This window comes from Chrysochloris asiatica, unplaced genomic scaffold (assembly GCF_000296735.1).
Source record: "Chrysochloris asiatica unplaced genomic scaffold, ChrAsi1.0 scaffold00057, whole genome shotgun sequence".
NCBI lineage: Eukaryota > Metazoa > Chordata > Mammalia > Afrosoricida > Chrysochloridae > Chrysochloris > Chrysochloris asiatica.
The window spans coordinates 17,276,346-17,296,598 of record NW_006408575.1 but is presented as its reverse complement, the minus strand read 5'-3'; the positions used below and the strand labels follow the sequence as shown (position 1 = coordinate 17,296,598).

At 39.5% G+C, this 20,253-nt stretch overlaps 1 protein-coding gene and 1 pseudogene across 2 annotated transcripts in view; one reads left to right on the top strand and one right to left on the bottom strand.

Moving 5' to 3' along the window:
• SOX30 (SRY (sex determining region Y)-box 30) overlaps positions 1–20,253 on the top strand; it is a 65,353-nt gene that overhangs the window by 43,851 nt on the left and 1,249 nt on the right. The window lies entirely within an intron of this gene.
• Positions 12,027–13,021, bottom strand: LOC102828159 (annotated as a pseudogene).

Sequence of the window (20,253 nt, the reverse complement as noted above, 5' to 3'; positions counted from 1 at the left end):
GACATCAGCAATGATATCCCTCATTCCATGGCCTCTTCTGAATCCGGCTTGAACCTCTGGAAGTTCTCTGTCAATGTATGCTTGTAGCCATTTCTGTATTACTTTTAGTAAAACTGTACTTGCATGGGATATCAAGATACTGTCCAATGATTTCCTCATTCTGTTGGGTCACCACTCTTTGGAATGGGCACAAATTTTGATCTCTTCCAATCAGTCAGCCAGGTAGTTGTCTTCAAACTTCTTGGCATTGATAAGTGAGTGCCTCTAATGCCACCAATTCCTGGTGCCTTATTCTTTGCTAATGACTTCAATGCACCTTGGACTTCTTCCATCAGTATTATTGGCTCTTGATAATATGCTACCTCTAGAAATGGTTGAACATCAATGATTTCCTTTTGGTACAGTGACTCTGTGTATTCCTTCCATCTTCTTTTGATGCTTTCTGCATCATTCAATAATTTACCCAAAGAATCCTTCAATAATGAAAGTCAAGACTTGAAATTTTCCTTCAGTTCCCCCAGCTTGAGAAATGCTGAGCGTGTTCTTCCTTTTTGGTTTTCTGACTCCAGATCTTTGCACATTTTGTTGTAATATTTGTCTTTATCTTCTCAAGCTGATCTTTGAAATTTCCATTTTGACCTTTTCCTTCTTTCTTGTCTTCTTAATGACTTTTTGCTTTCTTCATGTATGATGTTCTTGATGTCATCCCACAACTCTTCTGGTCCTTTGGTCACTAGTGTTTAATGTATCAAATCTGTTCTTCAGATGATCTCTAAATTCAGGTAGGTTATATTCTTTTGCAATTCATTAATATAAATTAGGACAAAGCAAGGTATACACTTTGAATTCAGTTATGTATCTCAAGCTTCCTTTAGTCTATAATCGTGTCTTATCTTCTTTTATTTTTATTATTTTAATGCCATGTATTTTTTTGATAAATGAGGAATTGTCCACATCCTGGATTTGTACATCCTTGTAGTATTATTTAGTGGTTATCTATCACCCATTTTTCCTGAAAAGTTAGATATTGAAGCTTGATTAGATTCAGATATAATTATTTTTCCTTTTATTTGTTGCTGTTGTTGTTTACATTTATACCTCAAAGATGGTGCTATGTGCTTTATATTATATTACAATAGAAGGTACAGAAAGTCTTTATCTTTTTGTCTCTTGGTGATTTTAAGAATGATTTTGAGTTCAGGTGTTATCATCAACCTTTAACCTAATGCAGCATTTCTTGGTTCTTATCTGCACAGAAGCATCAATTGGAAACCATAAAAAATGACGCTCAGGCCCTATCCCAGATCATATAAAAGTGAATTTTTGGTGTAGGGCCTGAGTAACAGCATTCTTTAAAAAAGTTTTCCCAAATGAAATTTTTACACATGCTGCAACATGAATGCTGAGTGAAATAAGACAATCACAAATGATCTCACTAATATGAAGTATATGGGATTGTTGTTAAGTGCTTTCGAGTTGGTTCTGACTCACAATGATTCAGTATAGGGTTTCCAAGGAGTGTTTAGTGAATTTGAACTGCCAGTCTTGTGGTTCAAACTGACCTGTGGTTCTGCGCTTATCTAAGGTTAGCATTTCACAGCAGATACCAGGGAAAGAGAGGAGGAGGAGCTGAGGGTGGGAGGAAATATTGGTTAGGAAATGCAGAGTTTTTGTGTATGGAGGTGGAAAATGTGGCAAAATACATTGGTCGTGACTGCAAATTATGATGGATATAATTGATCTCACTGATATTTGTATACATGAAAAATGTTGAATTAGCAACTGTTCTATCTATATATAATCATTTATTTTTTTATTGGTGTCATAAATGTACACAGCAAAAATACACCAATTCAACAATTTCTACATATACAATTCAGTGACATTGATTATATACTTCAAGTTGTGCAACCATTCTCACACTCCTTTTCCAAGTTATTCCTCCACAATTAATGCAAGCCATACAGATTTTTACAATTAAAAAAATTTTTTTTACCAGTTGGTTCTGACGGGCAGCAAATGATTTTAGTACCTTTGGTGATTACTGTTTAAATTCATGGTTATTTTTCTGATTTAATGTTGCTTCATTTACACACTAACCACGAAAGCCAGTGAAGATGAAAATGAAAACAAGATCATGAGAGCCAAAATATGACCTTGAATATATCCCACCTGAATTTAGAGATCACCTGAAGAACAGATTGGATACATTAAACACTAAAGACCGAAGACCAGAAGAGTTGTGGGATGACATCAAGAAATCATACATGAAGAAAGCAAAAAGTCATTAAGAAGACAAGAAAGAAGGAAAAGGTCAAAACGGATGTCAAAAGAGACACTGAAACTTGCTGTCCAGCATAGAGATGCTAAAACAAATGGAAGAAATAAGGAGGTCCAAGAGCTGAACAGAAAATTTCAAAGATCAGCTCGAGAAGATAAAGACAAATATTACAACAGAATGTGCAAAAGATCTGGAATCAGAAAACCAAAAAGAACAGAAAATTTCAAAGATCAGCTCGAGAAGATAAAGACAAATATTACAACAGAATGTGCAAAGATCTGGAATCAGAAAACCAAAAAGAACACGCTCAGTATTTCTCAAGCTGGGGGAACTGAAGAAAAAATTCAAGTCTTGACTTTCGTTACTGAAAGATTCTCTGGGCAAATTATTGAATGATGCAGAAAGCATCAAGAGAAGATGGAAGGAATATACAGAATCACTGTACCAAAAGGAAATGGTTGATGTTCAACCATTTCAACAGGTAGCATATGATCAAGAGCCAATGATACTGAAGGAGGAAGTGCAAGGTGCATTGAAGTCATTGGCAAAGAGCAAGGCACCAGGAATTGGTGGACTAAAAATTGAAATATTTCAAGAAATTGAAGTGACACAGGAGGCACTCACTCATCTCTGCCAAGAAATTTGTAAGACAACTATCTGGCCAACTGATTGAAAGAGATCTATATTTGTGCCCATTCCAACGAGAGGTGCCCCAGTGGAATGTGGAAATCATCGGACAATCTCTTTGATATCCCATGCAAGTAAAGTTTTACTAAAGGTAATACAGAAATGGCTGCAAGCATACATTGACAGAGAACTTCCAGAGGTTCAAGCTGGATTCAGAAGAGGCTGTGGAACGAGGGGTATCATTGCTGATGTCCGATGGATCTTGACTGAAAGCAGAGAATATCAGAAAGATGTTTACCTGTGCTTTATTGACTGTGCAAAGGCCTTCGATTGCGTGGATCATGACAAGCTATGGACAACATTGTGAAGTATGAGTATTCCTAAACACTGACTTGTGCTCATGAGGTATCTGTATCTGGACCAAGAGGCAGTTGTTTGAACCGAACATGGGAACACTGAATGGCTTAAAATTAAGAAAGGTGTGCTACAGGGTTGTATTCTTTCACCGTACTTATTCAACCTGTATGCTGAGCAAATAATCTGGAAAGCTGGTTTCTATGAAGAAAAACATGGCATCAGGATAGAGGAAGACTCTTTAACAACCTGCGATATGCAGATGATACAACCTTGCTTGCTGAAAGTGAAGAGGACTTAAAACATTTACTGAAGATCAAAGAGCATAGCCTTTGGTATGGATTACATCTCAATGTAAAGAAAACAAAAATCCTTACCACTGGACCAATAAACAACATTCTTAGCAACGGAGAAAAGATTGAAGTTGTCAAGGAATTTATTCTTCTTGGATCAACTGTCAACACTCATGGAAGCAGCAATCAAGAAATCAAATGATGTATTGCATTAGGCAAATCTGTTACACAAGAATTTTTTAAAGTGTTTAAGTGCAAAGATGTCAGCTTGAGGGCTAAGGTGCGCCTGACCCAAGCCATGGTATTTTCAATAACCTCATCTGGATGCGAAAGCTGGATAGTGAATAAGGAAGACCATAGAAGAATTGATGCTTTTGAGTTGTGGTGTTGGAGGAAAATATTGAAAGTTCCATGGACTGCCAAAAGAACCAATAGATCCATTTTGGAAGAAGTGCTGCTAGTGTGCTCCTTGGAAGCCAAGATGGCCAAGTTTTGTCTCTTGTACTTCAGATATATCGTCAGGAGGGACAAGTCGCTGGAGAAGGGTATTATGTTTGGTAAGGTGGAGGGTCAGAGAAAAAGAGGAAGACCCCCAATGAGATGGATTGGCCAGGTGGCAGCATTGATGGACTCAAGTATGACAACAGTAGTGAAGTTAGCCCAGGATCGGGCAGTGTTTTGTTCTGCTGTGCATAAGGTTGCTATGAGTCGGTACCAACTTGATGGCACCTAACAACAACAACATTTTTTCACTGAATTATTTTATGAAGAAAAACATTCCCTCATCAACTGTTAGTCTTGACTTGTTGTTAAGTGCTGCTGATTCAGTTTCAACTCATAGTGACCCTATCTACGATTTCCAAGGATCGACTAGTAGGTTTGAACTGACAACTTGTGGTTTAAACCAACATTGCAGTCCAGTGCATTATCCTGCATTGCCACACCAGATCTCCTCAATACTGACCAGTATGTTGTTATTCTGAAATACAAGAAGACAGGATAAATACTTGATCTTTTCCTTTTATCAATGAGTTTAATTCTGTTTGGGGAGTATCATTATGAACAAGTGGATTTTTATATATTTGATACTTTTCAATACATTCCAGTCATCATGTATTTATTATTTTTTAATGCTCAAATTGTCCCTTTTTTTTGACCAGTTGACTACAGATTGGTTCCTTCATCTTTAATCTTTGATAGCTTTTTTGCTTTCTATCACAATATATCCCAGGTGCATCTTTTACTTTTTTAAAAAATCTATCCTTGACTTGGTTAGATATCCTAGACCTTTATCTTTTTGTCCCAAAGCCTTGGTTCCTGTTGTTTTTGTTGATGTAAAGTGCCATGGAGTTGGGTCCAATTCTTAGCAATCCTGTATAGGGTTTCGGTGGAGTGACTGGTGAGTTTGAACTACTGTCCTTCAGGTTAGCAGTCCAATGCCTACACTTTAGTGCCACACCAGGAATCCTGTTAGTGGAGGAGGTATTTAGAAATCACAATTTGGGAAATAGGAATGCTTATTGCTTCTGAATTAATATAGTATCTAGTCTTCCTGGTGTAGCACTGAAGAATAAGCACTGGACTATTAACCATGAGGCTGGCAGTTCAAACCCAACAACGTCTCCTCTTAGAAACCCTATAAAGGGTTTCTAAGAATTGGACCTGACTCGGTCACAGTTAACAGCAACAACACTAGTCTTTTTCATTGGAATATATATATATATATTTGGTTAAGGTAAGGTTTCCCAACAAAACTCTCGTAGGACAGTCTTAATAACTTTTTTTTTAATTTAAGTTTTTATTTTGAGGTTTACATGGGAGAACATCAGCTTTACACTCATCCTATCGTATTTTGTTTCAGTGCAATGATTACAGTTTCCTCCATACATCATCAAATAACCAAAGGGTACACTACACAGGCCCGCCCTACCCTCCTGCCCCTGGCCACCAGCACACAGCCTTTCTCTCTTCCTAAGTTCCGTGCCCCCAGCCATTCCATTTGTCCACGTCATCATCTTTGTCTCCATCCCTGGTATCACTGCCTCTCTGGGTACGGTCCCACTCTCCTTTCTTCTCACTTGATGATCCCAGGGACCTCTGCTCCTGGGCCGCAAAATCAATCACTCTCTTCCTTTTGTCAAAAAACATCTACCTCTATATTTCCTGCCCTCACAGTCAGTCCTGATGGCAATTATTCACTGTTGTACCACAAGAGTCTTACCCCCATTTCCTTTCGCCAGCCTGGTCCCAACGATTTGGAAATCATACAGTGGTGATTCTACCTCCTCCCACCCCGTCTGGAACTAGGCTACCTCTTGAAAACTTGTAAGCCAGGCACTTCTTGCCTTTATAGCTTGTTCCCCCCCATCTTGGGTAGCCAAATGTCTAAGTTGCCCATCCCTGTCAACCCTGTGTACCAAGAGGGGGTGGGTGGGAGTGATCCTTGCTGTAAAGATTTGTTCCCCTTTTTTAGCTACTACATCCATAAGTATAGGTAACGTTCATCAAATTGTAGCAGGTTACTCTTTTTACTTTTCCCTCTTCTTTCTTCTTCTAGTTGAGTTCTGATCATCCAGCCATCAAAGCCAGGTCAAGTGGGTACTGTCTGCAAGTATGGGTGTTCTTGTGCATCTTCCCTCACTTCATATCAGCTGGATGCTTCACTTTCTGCTCTAGTCCTCTGTGACCATGTCACTGCCTCTGGGCCTAGGAGTCCCGGGTCTTGTCATACTGCTGACACTTCTCCCTGACCACTTTTAGGATTCTCTCATTTTCTTTGATTTTGGAGAGCTTGATTATTATATGTCTTGGTGACTTTCTTTTGGGGTCTATCCTTCCTGGGGTATGTTCGTCTTCTTGAGTGTTTATCTTCTCATCTTTCAAGATGTTAGGGAAATTTTCTTCCAGAAGCTCTTCGACTATCTCCTCTGTGGACTACTCTGATTCTTCCTTTCTGGAATTTCAATAATTCTTAAGTTGTTCCTCTTCATGTTATCCAGCATGAATCTTAGACTCTCTTCAGGTTTTTTAATCTTTTTTTCTGCTTGCCCTTCTATCTTAGCAGTATTGAGAGATTTGTCTTCCAGCTCGCTAGTTCTGGCTTCCATCTCTTCTATTCTGCTGCTTTCCCATTTCAGTGTAATGTCCATTTCTGATATTTTATTATTAATCATCTGGACCTCTTTTTGCAGGTTTTGAATCCTTGCCAATCCTATATCAATCTTGTTTGATTGCTCTTGGTGTGCTTTCCTGACTTCTTCCTTGTTTTCCTCCACCCCTTTTTGGAGCATTTAAATTTATTTCCATATAATTCTTCTGAATTCCTTCTCAGGCAAATCAAAACCTGTTCTTCCTCTTCTGGGGAGCCTTTGTCTGTCTCCAGCTCATTTGTCTCAGTTACTCTTTTCTATTTTTGGACATGTTTTGATATCTTTTGTTTGTCATTTCCAGTGGTTATGTGGGTTTTTTAATGCTTAAATGGATGTTTGTTGTTGTGTTATTAAGCTTGCTGGGTGTCTCCTATGGATATGATCAGGAGATAGGCTTCCCTTTTCACATGTAATGCTTAGCTGCTGTTATTGGCTCTTGTCCCAATGGTGGAATATTATGGGGTGTGCTTGTAGCTTGGCTATATGGCCATGATTGCTGTTTCTTCTTGGGTAACGTAGAGAGAAAAAGCTCCCACCTCCAGGAAAAATGTGTGATCAAAAGGACCAAAAGCAGAGACAAAAACCACCACTTTGAAACAAAAATAAAACTGTGGCCCACTGTCCAGTCGCCTTGATACACAGGCAGTGTGTGTGCACCGTAGAAGCCTCCAGCAGTGGATAGGGGTGTCTGCTCGCTCAGGCCCCTCCTGTAGTCACCACCGTAGAGGTACACAGATAGATATTGAGAAGTTAATGGAGAAAGATTGTCTACTGCTTTGCCTCTGAAGGCCAGTTAGTTATCTGTGCGTGCACAGTGTAATTCTCGAGATAGTTGCATCCTTTCATATTGGGGTTTTACAGATTGTTCTATGGTCTGTCTGTCAGACTTGATGGGCCTGCTTTTTTCTTGCTAGATAGGCTGGAGTAAAGGGCCCTGCATGAGTTAATTTTAGGGCTGAGACCCCGAGGCTGATGTCATAAGTAGCCACCAAGCTCTTTCCATGGGAAAACTCTGGGGTCAGCGCTGGACTTTTTTTTTTGGGGGGGTGTGTGCCCCCACCCACCTGAAGGTGTCCGGGCTGGGCAAAGAAGGTGCAACAAGGAAGACGAGCAGAAAATGTGTAGAATCCCCTGCACCTCCTTTTGCAAATGTCACTGCACTGCTTTTAGCACTAGTTCCTTGTACCAGTCTGGCTGTAATCCCCACCCTCTGAATTCCGCCTGGGCGGGGTGGCCGCAGAGGGAGTCCTGTCTCCAGTGATTCCTAACTTGCAGTATTTTCCTTTATACCGTGATTTTTACACTTGCACGTGTGGGAAACTGACACCCTGGACCTTATGCTAGATCCAGAGCTCTGGTGATGGTCCATGAGCATAGCTTTTCTGGGTTTTCAGTCCGTCCCCACGATGCCTTTCCTACCTGGCTGTCTCTGCCACCACCCAAACCGGAACCAGAATATATTTTTAAATATGTATTTTCTGAAAAACAAAAAAAGATTATGAGTTTATATTTACAAGGATGAGTCAAAAATTATCCACATTCTGGCTGTAGAATTTATTGTAATCAACTTTTAGAAAACGCAGATGAAAAACAAAAAAAGATTATGAATTTATATTTACAAGGATGAGTAAAAAATTATCTACATTCTGGCTGTATAATTTATCGTAATCAACTTTTAGAAAACGCAGATGTGTAATATTTCAACATAATCTCCTTGCTTTTCAATATGCTTTGTCCATCTGTCAACAAGCTTTCACATTCCCTTATTAAGAGATGTTTGAGGCTAAGCTGCAAGCCACAAATACACCACTGTCTTCACTTCTTCATAAGAGGTGAATATTCATCCTACAAGGGCTGCTTTCAGGGGACCAAACAAATGAAAGTCTGATGGAGCAAGATCAGTACTATAGGGAAGATGTTTTAACACCTCATAATGAAGTTTTTGCAGTCTCAGCAGTGTGGGCAGAGATGTGTGGATGTGCATTGTCATGCAAGAACACAATGCCATTAGATAGCAGTCCTCTGCATTTAATCCAAAGTTTAGGCTTCAGCTCTTCGTCAGCATATCACTGTAATGAGCACTTTGTTGATTGTTGAGCCTTTTTCCTGATAGTGTTCCAATACTGGCCTGTGAGAATCATAGAAAACTATAAGCATCAATTTTCCAGTTGATGATTAACTTTTAAACTTTTTCTTGGTTGGTGATTAAGGATATTTCCATTCCATACTCAGCTGTTTACTCTCAGGATCATAGTAATGAATCTATGTCTTGTCACCAGTAGTGATTTTTTAAAAAATACTTTTACCTTCCTTCGAGTACCAGCCTAGAACTTTTTTTTTTTATTAAGTTTTTATTGTTAATTGAGTGATAGTTTACATGGGAGAACATCAGTGTTACATTCATCTATCATATTTTGTTTACAATCCCCTCCATACATCATCATTCAACAGCATTTGCTTCCATTTCCTCTGTTTTTGTTTTTTTATGTATACTGAAGCTCACAGAAATTTATATCCATTCAAACAACCAAAGGGCATACCCTGCAAGCCTGCCCTCCTGCCACCAGCACACAGCCCCTCTCCCTTCTTGAGTCTAGCATCCCAGCTGCTCCATCTCTCCACGTCATCATCTCTGCCTCTATCTCTGGTGTTGCTGCTTCTCTGGATAGGGTCCCACACTCCACTTTTCTCCCTTGATAGTCCCAGGGTCCTCCATTCCTGGACTCCAAAATCAACCACTCCCCTCCTTTTGTTACAAAACGTCCATCTTTGCATTTGCAACTCTCACAGTCAGTCCTGATAGCAATTATTCACTACTGAACCACAAGAGTCTTATCCCCATCTCCTTTCACCAGGCCCGTCTAGACAGGTTGGAAACCACTCCATGAAGGTTCTACCGTCCCCTGCACCCTCTGGAACTAGACTCCCTCTTGAAAACTTGTAAGCCAGTCACTTTGTGCCTTTGTAGCCGCCCCCCCTCCATTTTGGGTAGCCAATGTTTAAGTTGCCCATCCCTGTCAACCCTGTATACAGAGGGGGTGGGAATGATTCTCACTGTAAAGATTTCTTCCCTCTTTTGAGCTACTACGTCCATAAGTATAGGTAAAGTTCATCAAACTGTAGTGGGCTACTCTTTTGTTTTTTCCTCTTCTTTCTTCCTCTAGTGGAGTTCTGATCATCCAGCCATTGAAGCTAGGTCAAATGGGTACTGTCTGCAAGTATGGGTGTTCTTGTGCACCTCTGCTCACTTTATATGAGCTGGATGCTTCACTCTCTTCTCTAGTCCTCTGTGGCTATGTCTCTGTCCACAGGCTCATGAGTACCCAGCTCTTACTATACTGCTGGTCAACCAGGTCTCAATGCAGGTTGACAGGAGTCCATTGAATGTGGTCGGACTTAGCTCACAACTTCATTGCTGTTTTTCCCCACTTCCTGTTATTGCTAGACCAGTGTGGTCACCAGCAAGATTACATGCCTGTTCATGTGTTCCATTTGAGTTTCAGTCTTGGACAGGGGTTTGTCCTGAGGGGACTTGATTGCTTGCCTTCATGGTTCCCTGGTGAACAACTTGCTTGTTCTTGTAGTAGTAAGTCAGACTGACGTTATTGTTTTTATTTTTCCTGCTGGTCTTTCTTTCAAGAAGTATCTTCTGTTCCTCTAACTGCTACAGGCTGGTCTGCTTGATTTTTCAAGTGGAAATTTCCCACCTCAGAAGATTCTGGATGGAGATCAGGATTCCACCTATAGTCTTATGCAATACAAAGGCTCTGCTGGAAGCCTTTTTCACTGGGCAAGTTCTAGCCCCATTTTAGGAATTACAATCAGTTACAGGCTGAAGGCAGACTTACAAGCTTTCTATAGTGATGCTTCTGGTTATTCTTTTCTCTCCCTCTCAAGTGTCTGTTTTATAGTAGTAGTTGTTGTTGTTGTTGTTAAGTGCCGTCGAGTCGGGTCCGACCCATAGCGACCCTGTACAGGGTTTCCGAGGGTGTAAATCTTTACGGGAGTAGAAAGCCTCATCTTTCTCCCGCGGAGCAGCTGGTAGTTTCGAACCGCTGACCTTAAGGTTCGCAGCCCGATTCGTAACCACTACGCTACCAGAGCTCCTTATAGTAGTAGGCAAGGAAAACCAAGATTCGTAAGACAGTCAAGCATCTTAACATTGTTTCCCCTCTTTTACCCATTCAAACTGTGCCTCAATCCCTGTGTCACACAGCCCTGTTGTTCTAAGGTTGAGCATACATCACTATTTACCTTTGTCCCACTTAGCCCATGCAAACCTGCCTAAATGTTTTTCCATCCACCTTGTTCTTTTATTCCCTTCCCACTTCTTGTGTATTGCTCCCCCCACCAACACCCAAACTATCATGTGCATATTCCCTACCCTGTGCTCCACATTCCCCTCCCTCCCCTCATCACACCTCCTACACCCTGACAACCAACAAAGATTTTTTTTTCTTTTCCCTTTTAGTGTGGGTATTTTTTCTTAAGCTTTTATAATAATGTTCCTATGCAGTATTTCTGTTTTTGTAACTGACTGATTTCACTCAGCATAATGTCCTCAAGGTTCATCCATGTTATGTGGTGGCTTACAGTTTCCTTTTTTTTCTTCAAGGTAGCATAATACTCCATTGTATATATGTACCAAAGTTTGTTTTCCCAGTCTTCCATTGATGGGCACTTAGACTGTCTCAATCTTTTTGTAAATAGTGTTGCTATGAACATTGGTGTGCATATATAACTCGTGTTATGGCTCATATTTCTTGTGGATAAATACTAAGTAGAGGGATTCATGGATCATAAGGTATTTCTATTTCCAACTTTCTAAGGAAGCGCCATAATGTTTTCCATAGTGTTTGGGCCATTTTGCAATCCCACCAGCAATGTAGGAGGGTCCTAGTCTCTCCACATCCTTGCCAGCAGTTAATGTCCTCTACTTTTTTGAATTTCACTGTTATTGCTGGTGTAAGATTATATCTCATTGTTGTTTTGATTGGCTTATCTCGAATGACTAGTGATCGTGAACATTTCTTCGTATATTTGTTGACTGCCCATCTCTTTCTTTGTGAAGTGTCTGTTCATGTCCTGTGCCCATTTTTTAATTGACTTATTTGTCTTTTTCTTGTAGAGGTGTTGTAGTTTCCTATATATTTTAGAAATTAGTCCCTTGTCTGATGCCTCATTGGCAAAATATTTTTTCCCATTCTGTGGGCTCCCTTTTTATTCTTTTGGTGAAGTCTTTTGAGGCACATAAGTTTTTGTTTTTGTTTTTTCTGAAAGAAGAGCCAATTTATTAAACTTCTAAAATTTTGCCATGAATTTCTACATACTGCTGATGGTCACCTGCCACACACGCACCAGGTTGTCTGTGTAGCCAGCAAACAGGGTCTGGTCATCAGCAGACCAGGCCAGAGAGGTGCACTGGGGTGGCTCTGCCTTGCAACTTGTGCTGATAACTTCCTGCTTGAGTTCATCAATGATGATCTTGCCCTCCAAGTCCCAGACCTTGATGCTAGGGCCTGTGGCAGCACAGAGCCAGTAGCAGTTGGGGCTGAAGCATAGAGCATTGATGATGTCCCCATCATCTAAGGTATAGAGGTGCTTGCCTTTATTGAGGTCCCAGAGCATGGCCTGGCCGTCCTTGTCTCCGGAAGCACAAAGGGAACCATCTGGAGAGACAGTCACAGTGTTCAGGTACCCTGTGTGACCAATGTGGTTGGTTTTCAGCTTGCAGTTAGCCAGGTTCCATACCTTGACCAGCTTGTCCCAGCCACAGGAGAGAATGATGGGCTTGCTGCTGTTGGGTGAAAAACAAATGCAAGACACCCACTCCAAGTGGCTCTCCTCCTGGACAGTGTACTTGCCAACACTCAGAGTATTCCACAGTTTGGTGGTTTTATCTTGTGAGCCAGACCCAATCTGCCAATTGTCAGAGGAAAATGCCACACTCAGCACAGCCTTGGTATGGCCTGCAAATCGGCGTGTGGTGGTGCCCGTTGTGAGATTTCAGAGGAGTAATGTTCCATCCCAGGAACCAGAGAGAGCAAAACCACATCACTAACAAAGTGAGAGTGACCACACAGAGCATGTTGGGGTATGCCATAGTTGGTCTCATCCCTGGTCAGCTTCCACATGATGATGGTCTTATCTCGAGAGATGGACAATATCATGTCCATGAACAGCGGAGTGGTAGCAATTTGTGTCATCCAGCCATTGTGGCTCTTAAGGGTGCCACAAAGGGTCATTTGTTCAGTCATGGTGACAGCGAGTGCAGGAGTCGTCGCAGCGATGAGGATGGCAATCGATAGCTCATTGACAGCAGCAGAGCAGCTGTTCCTGCTGCAGCTCCGCCAAGGAAAAAAAGAAGCACAGAAGTTTTTAATTTTTAGTATGCCCCAGTCATGTATTTTGTCTTCTTTTGTTTGTGCAATTTAAAAAATGTTTGGTAATCTGTGTGAGCCCCGTGTTAGAGCCCTCAAATTTCTCCATTTTTTCACTGATGGTCTTTTATAATTCTGGGATTCACATTTAGATCTTTAATCCATGCTGAGTTGGTTTTTGTATATGACGTGGGTAAAGGTTTGGTTCAATGTTTTGCATATCGATTTTCAATTCTGCCAGCACTATCTATTCAGAAACTGTCTCCTCTCCATGCAATATACTTAGGCCCTTTGTTGAAAATCAATTAGCTGTATGTGGATGGGTTTATTTCTGGATTCTCAGTATATTCTGTTCCATAGATTTATGTATCTTTCGTTGTACCATTACCAAGCTGTTTTGACCACTGTAGCCATGTAGTAAATTTTGAAATCAAGGAGTGGGCAGCTTCCAACTTTATTCTTCTTCTTAAGCAGTGCTTTGCTTATCCTGGATCTCTCTCCTTTTCATATAACATTTGTAATTGTTTTTTCCATCTCTTCCATGAATGTCGTTGGAATCTGGATTGGGATTCCACTATATGTGTAGATTGCTTTGGGCATTATTGACATTTTCACAATGTTAAGTCTTCCTATTTAGGCGCATGGTCTATTCTTCCATTTTTGTAAGTCTCTTTTGGTTTCTTGTAGTAGTGTTTTGTAGCTTTCTTTGTGTAGGTCCTTTGTTTCTCTGATTACATTTATTCCTAGATATTTCATCCTTCGGGCAGCTATTATAAATGGTATTGCTTTCCTAATGTCCTTTTCATTATTGTCATTATTAGTATAGAGGAATCCAGCTGATTTTTGTATGTTGATCTTTTGCCCCTGCCACTATACTGGATCTTCCAATGAGGTCTAGTAGGTTTTTTACTGAGTCTTTGGGATTTTCTATGTGTAGGATCATATAGAGAGATATGCAAATAGAGAAAGTTTTACTTCCTCTTTGCCAATTTGGATGCCTTTAATTTCCCTATCTTGTCATATAGCTCTGGCTAAGACTTCCAGCACAATATTGAACAGGAATGGTGACAAAAGGCATCCTGTTCTCAAAGAGAAGGCTTTCAGTTTCTCTCCATTGAGAGTAATATTGGTTCTTTGTTTTATATATATGCTCTTAATTATGTTGAAGAATTTCCCTTCAGGTCCTATTTTTTTGAGTGTTTTTTTTATCAGGAATAGATGTTGGATTTTGTCAAATGCCTTTTCTGCATCAATCAATATGATCATGTGGTTCTTTTCCTTTTTTGTATTTATATGGTGGGTTGCATTGATTGTTTTTCTTATGTTGAACCATATTTACATCCCTGATATGAATCCCACTTGTTCATGATGTATTATTTTTTTAATGCGCTGCTGGATTCTGTTGGCTAGGATTTTGCTGAGCATTTTTTCATCTATGCTCATGAGGGATATTGGTCTATAATTTTATATCTTAGTGATGTCCTTCCCTGGTTTTGGTATGATGGTTATGCTTGCTTTATAAAATGTATTAGGCAGTTTTCCATCCTCTTCTATACTCTGGAATAATTTGAGTAGAACTGGTGACAGCTCTTTCCTGAATGTTTGGTAGAACTCACCATTGAAGCCATCTGGTCGTGGACTTCTTTTGGTTGGGAGATTTTGATGACCTGATTAATTTCTTCTTTTGTTATGGGTCTATTCAGGCTTTCTACTTCACTCTGTGTAAGTTTAGGTAGATTGTGTTTTTCTAAAAATGTATCCATCTCTTCTAAGATTTCAAATTTGTTGGAGTAGAACTCTTCATAGTATTTTGTTATTATCCTTTTATTTCCTTTGGTTCCATTGTGACATTGCCCATGTAATTTCTAAAGTGCATTATTTGTGCATTTCTTTGTTAGGTTTGCCAATGGTTTGTCAATTTTATTAATCCTTTCAAAGAACCAGCTTCTTGTCCTGTTGATTCTTTCTATAGTTTTTCTGTTTTCTATCTTGTTTATTTCTGCTCTAATCTTTTAATTTATTTTCTTTTGGTGAGTTTAGGTTCCCTTTGTTGGTGTGTTTTTAATTGTTGCAGATGCTGTGTTAATATGTTAATTTTGGTTCTTTCTTCTTTCAGGATGTGTGCATTTATTGCAATAAATTGTCCTCTCAGCACCGCTTTCGCTGTGTCCCAAAGATTTTGGTAGGTTGTGTTTTCATTCTAATTTGTTTTCTAGGAACTTTGTGAGTTCATGTTTAATTTGTTTTACCACCCAGTCACTTTTCAGCAGGGTGTTATTCAGTTTCCATGTATTCGACTATATTTCTTTGGTCTTCCTATTGTTGATTTTTAGTTTTAAAACATTGTGATCTGAAAATATGTTTTGTATTATTTGTAAATTTATTTGAGGCTTGTAAATTTATTTGATATTTGTAAATTTATTGAGGCTTGTTTTGTGACCTAACACATGGTCAATTCTGGAGAATGTTTCATGTGCACTAGAAAAGAAAGTTGGTTTGAATTCTTTGTACACATCTATGAGGTCAAGTTGGTTGATTGTGCTGTTTAGTTCATCTGTATCTTTGTCAAGTTTCTTTCTGATTATTCTATCCCTTTTCAGAAGTGGTGTATTAAAATCTCCCACTATAATTGTAGATTTGTCTATTTCTTTCTTCAATTCTAGTAGGGTTTACTTCACATATCTTGGTGCTCTTTCATTGGGAGCATAGATATTTATTATGGTTATATCCTCTTGCTCAATTGACCCTTTAATCATGAGATCATGTCCTTCTTTAGCTCTTACGCTGTTTTTTGCCTTAATGTTTATTTTATCAGAGATTAGTATTGCCATTCCTGCTTGTTTTTTATTGCAATTAACCTGGTATATTTTTTTCCCTCCTTTAGCTATTAGTCTGTTTTTGTCTTTGTGTGTAAGGTGTGTCTCTTGCAGGAAGGATATTGAAGGGACTTGTTTTCATTCTGCCACCCTCTGTCTCTTCACTGGTGCATTTAATCCATTGACATTCAGTGTAATTGTTGATAGGTATGAATTAATTGCTGTCATTATGTTAGTTTTTTTGTGATGCTGCCTATTCCTTTATTCTGCATGTTTTCTTGTGCTGAATTCATGTTTTTTGTGCTATTTCTTGTCAATTTCTTCTTAGTTTTACTGTTTCCGTGTTCTACTTGGGTCTTTATTTTCATGGTATGTTGTGAAGTATTAACTTTTTTGAAGTTACCCTATAATCTACTTACTTTTCTCTTCATTTAAGACAGTTTATTGTATCCTGCAATCTACCTGACCTCCTCACCACCTGGATCTCTGTTCCTATATTTTTCCCTTCTTTGACATTGTTATTATTTTGATCTTTGGTTGACCTTCCAGCTCCTTTGAATTCTTTGTTGTAATTTTGTTCTGTTCTGCACTCTGCTATCTGTCAACTGAGTTCTGGGTGGTGTTGCCACATCTGTCAATCTCTGGTTGTTGTCTGGTCTTGTTGGTTTTCAGTCCAAAGAATTCCCTTTAGTATGTTTTGAAGTGCTGGGTTGGTTTTGACAGTCTCTTAGCTTTTGTTTATCCTGGAATGTTTTGATTGTGCCATCACATTTGATTGACAGCTTTGCTGGGTACACATTTCTTGGTTGGCAGTTTTTTCTTTTAGGGTTTTATATATGTCTTTCCATTGCCTTCTTGCCTGCATGGTTTTTGTTGAGAGTTCAGAGCTTAATCTGATTTGCTTGCCTTTGTAAGTAACACTTCTCTTTTCCCTGTCTGCTTTTAGGATTATTTTCTTGTCTTTGATTTTGGAGAGCTTGATTATGATATGTCTTGGTGATTTTCTTTGGGGTCTATCCTTCCTGGGGTTTATTCAGCTTCTTGAATGCTTATCCTCTCATTCTTAAAGATGTTAGGGAAATTTTCTTCCAGAAGCTCCTCAACTATCTTCTCTGTGGACATCTGTGATTCTTTCTCTTCTGGAATGCCAATAATTCTTAAGTTATTCCTCTTCATATTATCCAGCATGAATCTTAGACTCTCTTCAGATTTTTTTTTAACCTTTTTCCTGCTTGCACTTCTGTTGTTAGTAGTATTGAGAGATTTGTCTTCCAGCTCGCTGGTTCTGGCTTCCATCTTTTCAATTCTACTCCTTTGCTCTTTCAGTGTATTTTCCATTTCTGACATTTTATTATTAATCATCTGGACCTCTTTTTGCAGGCTGTGAATTATTTCCAATGCTATATCTATCTTGTTTGATTGCTCCTGTAGCACTTTCCTGTCTTCTTTATTTTCCTCCACCCCTCTGTGCAGCATTTGGATTTTTCTGCATACCATTCTTCTGAATTCTTTGTCAGGCAGAGCCAAAGCCTGCTGTTCTTCTAATGGGAAGTGTATGTCTGCTTCCAGCTCATTTGTCTCAGTTATTCTTTTATATTTTTGGACATATGCTGAGATCTTTTGTTGTTTTTTCTACAACATTTTCAATAGTTAGATGTGTTTTTAATGAGTAAATGAATGTATGTTTTTGTATTGTTAAGCTTACGGAGTGTCTCCTGGTGGATGTGATCTGGAGATAGGCTTCCCTTTTCACATCTCTTATTACTCAGCTGCAAGTTATCTTAGCAAGTATTTGCTATCTGTATAATGCATAGGAGCTGGTATTGGTTCCTTTCTGTATGGTGGGATATTATGGGGTATGCTTGTAGCTTTGCTATATGGCCAAGATTGCTGTCTCTTTTTGCATAACGTAGGGACAGAAAGCTTCCACCTCCAGGAACAAAAAGTAAGACCCAAAAGACCAAAAACATAAACAAAATAGAAGCAAAGACAAAACCATAGCAGACTGTCCAATAGCCTTTGCTGTGCAGGTCAGTGTGCATGCACAGTAGGAACTTCACGTGGTAGATGGGGGTGTCCACTCACTCAAACTCCCCCTCCCCTGCCCCAGTTACCACCATGGAGATACGCAGATAGATATTGAGAAATGAGTGGAAGAAAGATTATTCACAATTTTTATCTCTGAAGGTCAGTTCGGTATCTGCATATGCACAGCGTAATTCTCAAAATGATTGCTTCCTTGTATCTAGTAGTTGGTGTTGGCTCTTGCCTTTTATGTTGGGATTTTAAAAGGTGCAAATACGATTGGCTGTATGGCCAGACTTGCTGTCTCTTGTTAGGTAAGTCAGAAATAAAGACTCCTGCCCAAGTAGGAGAGTCAACTTTAGGGCTTCTTAAGTCCCTCTTTAGGGACTTCCCAGAGGCACATGTCATAAGAAGTTGCCAGAAGATTAGCATTTGGAACCCCTGGGGCTTTCAGGGATTTCCTCTTTGCACCATGGGAAAGTTGTACCCTGTGGGTGCCATACTGGACCCTTTTGGGGATGCACTTCCACCCGCCTGAAGATTCTGGGCTGGGTAGACGGTGCAGCAGGGGAGAGGATGTTCTCTGGATACAACACTAACTTGTCTGTAACATACTCTTATGTAATGCTGGTATTATAGATTTTAGCACATGTCTAGTATGTACCGGGAGTACTGGTGTGGTGCTGTAGGATCAGCACTAGACTGCTAATCATAAGATCGGCAATTTGAACTCACCAGCTGCTCCTAGGAAACCCTACACAGGGTTGCTAGAGTCTGAACCAACTCTATGGCAAGAGCTAATAATATATACCTAGATTTCAGGTCATCTTCTTCTTTTTTTTAATTCTTCACCAAACCTTGCGTACTATCTTGTGTACAGTCAATCCTGAAAATTAGTTACTGAGGGAATTACTTTTAGCTGATTTGAAGGCCTTTTAAATGAGGTAGATTTGAACATCTTCTTTGAAAGATCTGGAGAATTCAACAGACAAGGGAAAATCAAGGGTGATATACATCTTTTGTTGTTTTTGTTGTGAGCAAACAAACTCACAGGATCTGGAAGCATAAAGGATTTTCAGGACGCATGTATTAAATTTAAAATGCCTGAATTTGGCAAAGGATATTGGTGATGATTGTACATCATGATTGATCTCAATGAATTATATATATGAAAAATGTTGATTTGCCACCAGCCACTCTTTGGAAACCCTATACAAAGTCTCTGTGAGTTGTAACCAACTTGATGGCACTTAACAACAACAACAAACATTATCTACAGCAGCCCTGGTGATGCAATACTTACATGCTTGTGTGCCAACTGAAAGCTCAGCAATTCAATCCTACAAACTGCTCCTCAGGAAAAAGATGTGGCAGTCTGTTTCTGTAAAGATAGTTGTTGTTGTTAAGTGCCATCGAGTCAGTTCTGACCCATAGCAACCCTGTATAGGGTTTCTGAGGAGTGACTGGTGAGCTTGAACCGCTGATTACAGCCTGGAAAACCTTATGGGTAGTTCTACTCTGTCCTCTGGAGTCACTGTGAGTCTCAACTGACTCAAGGCAATGGGTCTTGGTCTTGGTATGTCATCGCTATGTTTACAATAATAATAATAGTAATAAGAGCCTAAATTAGGTTGTGGGACTAGGAAAAATTTTAGAATTTTTGCCTCATATTTCTGATATTTAATGTGGGAAAAGACCTAGTGCTTAAATATTTGGAGGTAAGACACCAAAGAACTGAGCACACCTCATGTTATCAGTGAGTTTGAGATCATAGTTAATAGTCTAGTATTCGCTCATTCTTACATTTTTAAACGTAAGGAAATAGCATTGACTTTAATGGTTCTGTTATCTGTCACTAGGTGGAGTCCGTGAGCTCAGAGAACTCTTGGTTGAACTTTTCTGTACTTCTATGATGCCTGTTTTGTGCTACCAAAAAAGAGAATAATTCCTTTATTTAAACCACTGACAAATGAGTTAGATTGACAGAAATTTGGATTTGCTTTAAAAAACAAACATCAGTTTGTAAAACACCAGGAGCCCTGGTGGTGCAGTGGTTAAAGCACTCTGCTGCTAACCCAAAAGTCCCTCAGAGGCAGAAAGATGTGGCCGATGGTTTCCATAAAGACTGCAGTCCTGGAAACCTCCTGGGACAGCTACACTCTGTCCTGCAGGGTCACTCTGAGTTGGAATTGACTTGACTGCAATGGGGTTGCCAGTGTGTACAACAGCAAAATAATCTTCTTAATTCATCAAGTTTCTACCCTCCAAAATAAAATTCAGAAATGACCCTTAAAACCACAGTTTAAGGTTAATCAGCTTTAATCTTTC